The sequence below is a fragment of the Triticum aestivum genome, chromosome 2B (genome assembly GCF_018294505.1).
Source record: "Triticum aestivum cultivar Chinese Spring chromosome 2B, IWGSC CS RefSeq v2.1, whole genome shotgun sequence".
NCBI classification, from domain to species: domain Eukaryota; kingdom Viridiplantae; phylum Streptophyta; class Magnoliopsida; order Poales; family Poaceae; genus Triticum; species Triticum aestivum.
The window spans coordinates 437,066-449,168 of record NC_057798.1 but is presented as its reverse complement, the minus strand read 5'-3'; the positions used below and the strand labels follow the sequence as shown (position 1 = coordinate 449,168).

The window sequence follows — 12,103 nt, the reverse complement described above, 5'->3', positions numbered from 1 at the left end:
AACCTCAAAGGTCAACTTTTCCTTGCGAAAATGCTTTGAGTCGCCAAAAACCACGTCCAGAGCTATTTGGCCGAGTGAGTCGGCTTTCTTCCCTGGTATGACTCCGTGGAAACTCATGTTGCTGGTGCTCAGTCGGGACATCGGGATGCCCATTCCTTTCAGTGTGTCTGCATACAACAAGTTCAGCCCACTACCACCGTCCATCAGCACTTTCGTCAGTCGAGTGCCTTCGACAACTGGATCGACCACCAACGCTTGCCTCCCAGGGGTGGCAATATGAGTCGGGTGATCAGATTGGTCGAATGTGATGGGTGTTTGGGACCATCTCAGATAACTTGGTTTTGCTGGGGCAACCATGTTCACCTCACGGTTAATGACTTTCAGTCGACTCTTGCTTTCCACATCCGCGAAGATCATCAGAGTAGAGTTGATATGCGGATATTCTTCCTCACTGTCCTCTTTGTCTCCGGCCTTGTCTGACTCTTTCTCCTTGTCCTTAGACTGTTTTCCCTGAAACTGCTGGATCAGGAGTCGACACTGGCGAGTGGTGTGCTTTGGGTAAATGATGTTGCCCTCTTCATCTTTCTTCGTGTGGATGTGGCATGGCATATCCATCACGTCGTTTCCTTCTTTATCCTTTACTTTCTTGGGATTCCAGGATCCTTTTGGCTTCCCTTTGAACTTTCCCTGAGTCACGGCCAGGGCCTCTCCAGGAGCTGCTGGCTCGGCTTTCCGCTTCTGTTTCCGACTGGAATTTCCCTTCTCCGACTGACTTGGCTTATGCTTGCCACTTCGGAGTCGGTCCTCTTCCTCGCCATTGGCGTACTTGGTAGCAATCTCCATCATTCGACTCAGGGTCATGTCCCCGGTTCGACCAAACTTCAGACTCAATTCCCTGTTCTTGACGCCATCTTTGAAGGCGCAAACTGCTTGATGATCAGACACATTTTCCACAGTATGGTGCAGAGTGATCCACCTCTGAATGTACTCCCTGAGAGTCTCATTGGTCTTCTGCACACAAACTTGCAGCTCTGTCAAACCAGCTGGTCGCTTGCAAGTTCCTTCAAAAGTTCTGACGAACACTCGGGACAAATCTTCCCAAGTGTAAATACTGCTAGGAGGTAACTGATTCAACCACGCTCTGGCTGAACCTTCCAGCATGAGGGGCAAATGCTTCATGGCCACCTCGTCATTCCCACCACCAATCTGAACAGCCACTCGGTAATCCTCAAGCCAAGTGTCAGGCTTGGACTCCCCAGTGAATTTGCTGACTCCTGTTGCCAACCTGAAATTGGGGGGAATCATTGCGGCTCTGATAGCCCTGCTAAAACACTCTGGACCAGAAACATGCACTCGACTGCTCGTGGGTACATCTCTCTCGGGTCCACCTCGATGGGCTCTGCTCCGGTCGACCAAGCCTTGCACGATAATGGATCGCGCGTCGAAGCCTGGTTCCCTGGGGTCGACTGGAACTCTTCGCCCCGCACTGAACTGACGCTTGTCGTCCTGCCGCCGAGGAGCGTAAGACCTTTCCCTCGGAGGAGAAACGGGTACTCGACGCCTGTCATCCCGGTCGTGTCGGTCTCCATACTGATCTCGCTGGTTGTCGCGCCCTTCTCGCCGCGGAGGCGATCTGGGACTGTGAGCCGACTGAACCGAATTCGCAGCGACGGATCGACTGTGAATTCTGTTGCGCGACTGCGACACGGCTGAGTTCTGGTCCCCTGCTGCTCGGAGCAAATCTCTGATCTGCATCAAGCCTCTCCCAGCTTCCGACTGTGAAGGCTGGATGGACTCTGCTATACGGGTTGCAGCTGCTAAATTCTGAATTGGCGTGCGGTATACCTGAGTCGGCGGGAAGAGTCGACGTCGACTGGCTTCGGGGACTCGTTGCCGCGCGCGCTCGTCGAGTGCTCGCTGAAGGTTCTCCAGACGAGCGCGTTCAGCCACATTGGCCAAACGTACCTCCTCCAAGGCGCGAGCCTCGGGGGTTCCTCCCACGATGGGAGTATGCAGGGCATCCATGTTCCTGCGGCGAAGCTCTTCTCTCTGCAGAGAGTCGAGTGTCTCGGGCTGGTACTCTTTGTGGTCCTGTGCGGGGTCACCTCCACCGCCCGCTCCGCCATCATGGGCGAAGCCGGGAGGGCTGCGGGGCCCGTCGACCATGAGAATTTCCGCCGCTGGGTCACTGCTGTCGCATTCGGATGCAGTCTCTACGGAGCCAGTCGACAGATCGAACAGGCCGTAGAGAGACTCGTCGGGCTCGATTGCCGCAACTTGCGCGATGGCCGACTGGCGGGCCACCGCATGCTTCACCCACCGCTGAAGCCTCGACCGACCAGAGCGCTTGCGCTGGTGGGAGACCGGACGGGTGGCCGATAAAGGAGTCGACCGATAAGGGGCCGACGGTTGCCGCAGCAGAACGCCGCGGACACATGCACGGAAATGCGTCGCACCGCGGACGGGGAGCGCATCGACGTCGAGTGGAGCCTCCTGGAGCCACGCGGAGTCGTCGGCGATAAAGGTGAGAGCGCCGAGACGGATCTCGCGCCCCTCGACCAAAACTCCAGCAGTCATCATGACGAAAGTACTCGGAAATACTGCAACTTCTCCACAAAATCGCTAAGACACCTGCCCCACGGTGGGCGCCAACTGTCGTGGTTCTAAGTCTGACAGTAGAGTGGGGGGTAGGTATGGAGAGGCAAGGTCCTAGCTATGGAGAGGTTGTGAACACAGGCGATGTACGAGTTCAGGCCCTTCTCGGAAGAAGTAAAAGCCCTACGTCTCGGAGCCCTGAGGCGGTCGAGTGGATTATGTGTATATGTGTTACAAGAGTCGGAACCCTTCTGCCTGTGGAGGGGGGTGGCTTATATAGAGTGCGCCAGGACCCCTGCCAGCCCACGTAATGAAGGGGTTTAAGTACATTAAGTCTGGGGCGTTACTGGTAACGCCCCGCATAAAGTGCCTTAACTATCATTAAGTCTTATTCAATTACAGGCCGTTGCAGTGCGGAGTGCCTTCTGACCTTCTGGTGGTCGAGTGCATCTTCATGGTCGAGTGAATCTCCATGGTCGAGTCCTTCTGATCAGTCGAGTGAGTTCCCCGTTGGTCGACTGGAAGGTGATCTCTTCTTAGGGTGCCCTTGGGTAGGACATCTAGGTCAGGCCTATGACCCTACCCTAGGTACATGAATCCATCAGTAACATTTATCTCATACCTAATTTTCAATTTAAGATGATTATTATTCCAACTATTTCACTATCTCTCTCCTACCTCAGGATACTCCATTTCAAAATGTCTGTGTATGGAGAAAATCAGTAGTGCGGTTATTGTGCTTACTCCATTCTATACCCCTGCCAATTCGTTGGGAATGGTTAAATGGTTATATAAATAAACTTATTGGGTACAGATAGCATGGTCATTACAAACTAGCTGGATGTTTTACGGTTCTTGAGACTGTAAGTTAATAGTTATTCTATTTATAGGGTTGAGTCTTTTAGAGATGGTAATGTCCTCTTTTGACTAAATTGAGCAATGTAATCTCATCTATATACAGAAGGACCGGCTGTCAATAATTCTCATTTGCAAAAATAGATGCTCTGGCTATTTCAACTTCCGCATTCTATATTATGATATATTTAAATGCTGGAATGCTTCAAAGTGTAGTGTGGACATATTTAGTTAAAATTAATTAGTAAGACTTTTTGATTGTGCCACATTAACAAATATAAATGCATAAATAAATAACATAAGCCTTGTATGCTTCTTTGCGTGGAGCACACCGGCAACGTTTTTTGGGGTACTTAACTGTTTCAATAATTTCATGGTTTCTAGATTTATACACATTAACTAATCTTTTTCTGTAGGCATCTCTAGAACAGAAGAATGATTCTCTTATAAAGCTAAAATATATAAGCTTCAAAGCAATCTAAGAATGTTAAGACAAGCTTATCCGTCACAGAGGGAAATTGTATGCTGCACCTGTTCTCACTTCTTACCGATGTGTCTCACATGGGCACACACATATTAGGTTTCATATATACTTATGTTCTTTTCAGATTGCAGGAATTTCAGTCTTTTAGCACTGGTGTTCTTTCTTTCCCTTCATTAGATTTCGGTTAGGGAAGGAAGCACAAAATATTGTCCAGAACAAATCCAAGTGAGTTTACTAAATGCTAACCACATTCTTGCAATTCATAAGTCACAACCATATCAAGAAGTATTTTACACTTTCACTTTGATTTCTTTTTGGGCTACAAGCATGCTCACCAAATGCTCGTGAAACTGTTAGAGCAAGGGAGTGTATATACTCGAGCATAAAGCATCCTGTCACTCTGTGCTATCTTCGGGTAATAATTTGATTGTGATTTTGGTTCTCCTATATAGATTGTCCCAGGGTGGATCATTGTATTATTGGCTGTTGTAGGGCTGTCGCTCCTCTCTGTGCAGTGAGATGGACCATGATTTTGCTTTACATATGCTTCTTAGGTATGTAGGAGCAAAGGGCTCAACTCATTTTGCTTGCTATGATTGCCACTAAAAAATCTCTTTGTAATTAATTTTTGGCTTATAATTATGCCTGTCATTTCTGAATTCATGTTGTGACTGCAATAAAGGTCTCTTATATGAATGTCAGATGTCATTTCTTCATGTTGTGACTATTCTTGCCTTGTTAGCTGAGATCTATGACTATTAGTCATTTCTAAAGATCAGGACCCAACCAGCCACTCTAATGTAAGCGCCGGATATTGGGATGTGTGAAGAGCCCAACATGCATAACCAAGCTTAGATTAGGAACCCAACTAGCCGCCCCATTTACAAGATAAGAGCGCACAATTCCGCCTACTGTCATAAAGGAACGTTAACAAGCACGACAACTTGATTAGTGCGCACAATCCCGCATCAAGAGGCGCCACCAGGTGGCGCCCCAGCCACTAGTTTGCATTATTGCTGGTGTGATATCAATATATATAGCTGCAATGCAACCAACCGTTTGACATGCTGCATTTGTAAAGTGATTTGCGTTATCCTTTCTTCTGCTGATGTATACACCATGCAAATGCATACACACAATCCGTATCATATCAACTTCAATTTTCAGGAATCTTGTACCATCAACTCACTCTGCACTGCACTGCCTCGCCTTACCCACGCAGAGTACTGTATGCTAGAGGTATAATATCTCTGCTCGGATTCTACGTTGCCACAGATCCTACGCACGACTAATCTTGGTTGACCTGCACGCCATGGAGGCAAATATTTTGCACAAAACACCCACGAATTGTTTTCTCTACATGTTTAGTGCTCCTCGCTCTTTTGACTTTTACGGCTATGCACTCACTTGCACCACCTCTCAAGGTCGGTGATGCCCCACTACAGAGCTCTATGTCAGCTTTTCCTTCCAACATGACCAACTAAAGTTAACTCTCATATTGTTGTGCCCGGTTCCGACACCGTCTAGCAAAAAACGAACCTCATTCAGTTACAATGGAGAAACCAAAACAAGCATGTAAAATAAAATAAGAAAATCACCAACCTATTTACTTTCCATCAGATTTTGTGAAGGAAAGAAGAACTCCGCCTCTTTTTCCAATTTTTATTAATATGTACGAATGTTGTATGATCCAGGTCGGCAATCTCCATGATTGAAGATGCAGGGAAGAAGGGATTGATCACCCCGGGCAAGGTCAGTCATCTCACCCTCTCGGATAAATCCACAACTGCATTAGGTAGGTAGTAAAGAGTACGAGTGTACGACTAGGCTACTAGCTCACATGAGGGTGAACCGAATACATATGCTTGTGTGCATCAAATCTTCAGAAGCACACATGATGGACCTGTGAAGAAACCTTGGCACATCCCTCCCCAGCTGCCTCCTATGTATTCATTCAATCCTGTCGGGTCTTGTTCTTCTCCTCATTCAATCTTGTTGGACTAACTTATTAACTAGATACATCGGCTTTATATATGAAGCATTGGCATCTCGGTTATCAATTTGGCTCCAACCCCATGCAAAGAAGCAGATCCACTTTTCTCATAAAGCAAAACAACCCTGCCATACTTTATTCTGATGGATAATGACGGCGCCTTCGGTATCGTTCTCCCTCCTAGGGGCATCGTTCTGGAGTAAGTATTGGCTGGAGGGAACAAGAGGAGGAGCGGTGTTACATCTACCGCAAGGCCCACAACAGATCTTCGTGGCATGGCGCTGCGGAGTTTCGGCGGCGGTCGCGTGTGGATGGATACGTGCAGGATGGTGGCGTTGTCAAGTGTTGTGGTGGCGTCGAGGGCAAGCCTGGCAAGGTCAATGCCTACCTTCTATAGAGATGGATCGGTAGAAGACGGCGGGCAACGGGCTCTAAGAGTGTGCCGGATAGTGTGTGCCCCAAACCCAGCAACGCGGCTTGGTTGGGGCCTTCGGCTTTTGATGTTAGGCTTTGGTGTTATATCTGTTTGGTATTCGACTCGACAATTGGCACCCCTTCATCGAGTGGATAGGAGTAGTGATCGATGTTGCCAAGATGGTGTCTTCAGACTATCTGATGTATCATCTTGTAATGTCTTTGTGAATAATTAATAAAATAGTTGCATCCTCCGTTGCTCATGCAGAGGCCGGGGGTCATCCTCCTTTTCTAAAAAGATCTCTCTGTTGCATGTTGAAATGACTTCCGAGCAATCCGATTCAAGCATGATATTTGAGCATCCCAGCTGATCCACATAGCCATTGTTTCAGCAGTTCAACATTGCCATTGTTTCAGCAGTAGGGGCATCTCGCACCTGACTGAAGAGTGTCGTTGAGCTTGCAAGTGCTTGCCCATGGTGATCCCGAAGAATAGCCGCAGTTGCTCCCCTTTCGTTGTCCATGAAACATGCATCAACGTTCACCTTATACTCGTTCTGTTCTGGTTTTGCCCACTTAACTTGAGGAACCTCAGCAGTCTTCTTTGCTCCAGCAAAGTTCATCGTTATTGCATGTATGGAGAGGGCAGATTTCGGTGGGCTCGCCACACCTTCACCCTTCACAAACTGCCTCCGTTGCCACCATATATACCAAGCCCCCACCAATATCTACTCATGGATGCGACTCTGAGTTAGTTGCACAAGATGTTGCCGTTTATCTCTAAGGATATTCTCGAGGATGATCACTAGTGCAGAATCGGGCATTAGCACCGGTTCGTAAGGCCCTATAGTGTCGGTTACATAATCGGCACTAATTTGTGGTCACTAAAGGCCCCCCCCCCCCCCTTTAGTACCGGTTCAGCACGAACCGGTGCTAAAGGGCAACCACGTGGCACGAGCCAGCTCCGGGGGCCTGGAGCCCTTTAGTACCGGTTGGTAACACCAACCGGTACTATAAGATTTGGTGGATTTTTAGTTTTATGATTTCTTTTTCATTTAATTTTGTGTTTCCATTTTAATTCTTTTTCGTTTGCTGGTATTTTACGATACTACACATTGTACACGTTATGCATCATACATCATGCATGCTTTGTTTATCAACGCTGCTGCTATGTTCATTGCACCCGCAGATATAACATGCTCATGCATGCTTTGCATCATTACATCATCATATATATATAATAACAAGTCCTACTAATCATGCATCATCATACAACTTCTACTCGTTATTAATAATAAGTCATACGATCATCATCCTCATATATAGTCATCGAACCCAACCCTACATAATTGTTCTTAGCACATGATCATCAGTATCAGGTAGGACCTAAACACCCTTAAGGTAAAATAGCATAAAACAATATAGACCCTGACTCTCCATTATGAAGAATGGCGATCATCCTGTCTCCAATTCTTGCCTTTCGCTGCTTATTGCTTCCAAGAAGCTCCTTACGACTGTCCATACATTTTTTCCATTCTTTGATTGTTATGTCTCCACTTCTTTTAGAAACCCGGTATGGACAGTTGAGATTCGTAGGACGACCTGGTCGTATGTTCAAAACATGAAGGCTACCACGCGTATACATCAGATGAGGCACACAATCATTCGGGATTATCTGTTGAAAAACATAATAATAACTTTGTAGTTAGCAATGATGTACTAGTTTTAGAAGTGGGCAAAAAGATGCACGGATGTTGTAATAGTAAAAAATAATCTTACCAGGGTATCTCCATGGTAGTTACCGTAGTTCAACACGTGCACTAGTGGCACGTATTGACCATAATGTTGAGGAGTTTGATTGTAGATATTGTAATTCTCAAGATCAGTACAAAATCCGACCAGATGATTTTTCTCTTGATAAGTTAATTCGGAGCCTTCAGTGTAGTACGTTCTGTCTACCATCTTCCGCACATTCTTTGAAGAATGAAAATAAGCTGTCAATGGAGATAAGTTGTCAACATTATATTTTGAAATAAACAATATAAATTACTTAATAACTATGTTTAGCTCACATGAGGGAAGAACTGGAGGTGTATCCACAAAGACCCAAATCGAAGGTGTCTCTTGCTCGATTGTAGGATCACCAAGATCCATGGTGACAAGCATACCCTCATCAAGACCATACATCTTGCAAAATGCATCCCAATTTTTGCAACCAAAATGGGTTACACTCTGAGCATTGTACAGCTTTACTTGAAAATCCACACCATGTTCGGTACTTAGGATAATTTTTTTGGTTTCGAAATTTTCATGGTCTTCAAAACCCATCCTCTCCAAGACATAGCGTCTTGCAAAGCATGGGATAAGCTAGTCGAATTGGAAAAGATGAAAAATACACGTTAAAATAGTTGAAGTCGTGCTTAATTACGAAAAAAACTATTGTCGTCGTTGCGTACCGTATGAACATCGCAGGTCTCCTCGAGCTTAATGCTGAAGCGCCGATCTTCGTCCAGCTCAATGAACCTGTCGCAGATACCTCGGTCGTCGTGGCACCAGTCGCACTCCCCCGGGCGGTTTTCGTCGTCCGATGAGTACGACATTTCCGGCCTACGTTCATAATTTAGTTTTATTAATTAAGTCAACTATCTAGTTCAACTACTAAGCACTTACTATAAATAAATAAGTAGTACTTACTAAAAACAAACTACTTCTATATATAGTAAAATAAATTAGTTTATTAAATCTACTAGCTAGTTCAACTATATATAAACTACTTCTTCTTTTTTTCCTTTTTCTAAATACTATGAACAAAAATTCTATGAACAAAATTAATTACACAATCTAAATATCACCAAAAAAATCTATTAACAATAATATCACCAAACATGCATATTCAATAATAATATCACCAAAAAATCTATTAACAGAAAAAAATCTATTAACAGAAAAAAAATCTATTAACAGAAAAATCTATTAATTCAACTAGTTCAACTAAGCATTTACTAAAAATAAACTACTTATATTAATTCAACTAGTTCAACTAATTAGGCATTTACTAAAAATAAACTAGTTCTATATATTAATTCAACAAGTTCAACTAAGCATCTTCTAAAAATAAACTAGTTCTATATATTAATTCAACTAGTTCAACTAATTAAGCATTATATTTACTAAAAATAAACAAGTTATTATATTAATTCATCGATGATAACATTTTTAACATTCTAAAAATAAACTAGATAGTTCTAATTCATCTAAACATTATTTATAGAAAACAGAAAATAAGTAAAAAAAAATATATGTGTGTGTGTGTATATATATACGTCTGTGTGTACGTGTGCGTGTGTTTGTGTGTACGTGTCTGTGTGTATGTGTGTGTCTGCGTGTGTGTGTGTAGTGTGTGTGTGTGTGTATGTGTACGTGTATGCGTGTGTACGTATATAGGGCGCGTACGGGTGGCGCGAGGCAGCGACGACGGGCGGCGGGGGCCGGGGACGGCGATGAGACAGGCGGCGACGGCCGGGGACGGCGACGAGATCGCCGGCGGCGGCGATATATATGGCAACGAGACGGGCGGCGGGCCGGGGGCGCGCGGCGACGACGACGGGCGGCGGGGGCGGCGACGACGACGACGACGAGCGTCGGGGGCGGCGAGGGCGACGGCGGGGGCGACGAGCGGCGGGGCCGGCGAGGGCGAGGGCGAGGGCGTCGTCGGAGAGATCGAGAAAAGTGGAACGAAGTGGCGACGATAACTGATTTTTCGTAAGTGCCATATATATAGGGGGAGCCTTTATTACCGGTTGGAGCCACCAACCGATACTAAAGGCGGCGGGAAACGAGGGCCTTTAGTACCGGTTGGTGGCTCCAACCGGTACTAAAGGGCACACATTAGTACCGGTTGGAGCCACCAACCGGTACTAAAGGCCGTGCGTTGCCACCCGCGGTGCGCTATGTTTAGTCCCACCTCGCCGAGCGAAGGGCAACCGCACTGGTTTATAAACCCAGCCGCGGCTGCCCTTTCGAACTCCTCTATATAGCAGGCTTCTGGGCCTAACTAAGGCGCGCTGCCCGGTGAGCCTCCTGGCCCTTCTGGGCCTGCATTTGCACACCCTAGGACTGGTAGGCTCACCGGGCAGCGCCCCAACATTTTTTTTAAATTTTTTTTCTTTTCTGCATTATTTATTTTCTTCTATTTATTTTTGAGTAATTTTTTTATATAGTTATTTATTTTCTGCTTTATTTTTTTTCTTTTATTTATTTCTGAGTAGTTTTTATGCCGTATTTAGTTTCTTTGTGAATATTTTTGCTTTATATTAGTTTTTTTCTTTTCTGCATTATTTATTTTTTTCTATTTATGTTTGAGTAATTTTTTTATATAGTTATTTCTTTTCTGCTTTATTTTTTTCTTCTATTTATTTCTGAGTAGTTTTTTTGCCGTATTTAGTTTCTTTGTGAATATTTTTGCTTTATATTAGTTTTTTTCTTTTCTGCATTATTTATTTTCTTCTATTTATTTTTGAGTAATTTTTTATATAGTTATTTCTTTTCTGCTTTATTTTTCTTCTTCTTCTTCTTCTTCTTCTTCTTCTTCTTCTTCTTCCTCTTCCTCTTCTTATTCTTCTTCTCCTTCTCCTTCTCCTTCTCCTCCTTCTTCTTCTTCTTCCTCTTCCTCTTCTTATTCTCCTTCTCCTTCTCCTTCTCCTTCTTCTTCTTCTTCTTCTTCTCCTCCTTCTCCTTCCTCTTCTTATTCTTCTTCTTCTCCTTCTTCTTCCTCCTTCTTCTTCCTCTCCTTCTTCTTCCTCCTCCTTCTTCTTCCTCTTCTTCTTCTTCTTCTCCTTCTTCTTCCTCTTCTCCTTCTTCTCCTTCTTCCTCCTCCTCTTCTTCTTCTTCTTCTTCCTCTTCTTCTTCTTCTTCTCCTCCTTCCTTTTGCCATAACAGAAGAAGTCCGGAGTTGTAATAAGTTATTAAAAATAAAAAAGAGGTGCAATGCTCGTTAATTTGCTTCAAGCCTTTTGGAATAGTGTAAACTGCACTGCGCGTAGCTCCGTGCAATCTACCATATTCCTAAAGGCTTGAAGCTAAGCAACGTGAGCATTGAGCCTCTTTTTCATCGTCTCTGTACCCAGCGCTTATAAACCGCTCCTACTCCCTCTCTCTTGGCGAGGTGGGACTAAAAAACAGCTTACCCTTTAGTACCGGTTGGAGCCACCAACCGGTACTAAAGGTGGTGCGCTGCCTGCACAAAATTTAATTAGTGTCATTTAGCTCAAAACAAATCATTAAATGCATGAAAAATATCAAATGAAGGCAGAAATGGTTGAAAGTTGATGGCGTCGCTTTGAATGATGCATACTGAATGCACAAAAAGTCTGGAGTTGTAATAAGTTTAAAAAATGAAATGTCTTTGTAACAGATGAGTTTAATTTCGTAGAAACCTGAATACTTCGAAAGAGATTGTCCAGTTTGTAAACGAAGTGCATCCAGTTTTTGCCGTAACCCTCTCTACTTTTTTTTGAACAATCTATGTGGGTGAAATGATGATACCATGCCAAGTTTCAACTTTTTCAGAGTTCATTTGTAGTGCTTTTCAATTTCCAGGTCATTTAGTTCTCAAAACAAATCATTGAATGCATGAAAAATAGCAAATGAAGGCAGAAATGGTTGAAAGTTGATGGCGTCGCTTTGAATGGTGCATACTGAACGCACAAAAAGTCTGAAGTTGTAATAAGTTTTAAAAAATGAAATGTCTTTGTAACAGATGAG

General features: G+C 44.5%; 1 pseudogene; it reads left to right on the top strand.

Moving 5' to 3' along the window:
* The first annotated feature begins 5,638 nt into the window (after positions 1-5,638).
* LOC123045693 (bifunctional L-3-cyanoalanine synthase/cysteine synthase, mitochondrial-like) overlaps positions 5,639-12,103 on the top strand; it is a 30,152-nt pseudogene continuing 23,687 nt past the window's right edge.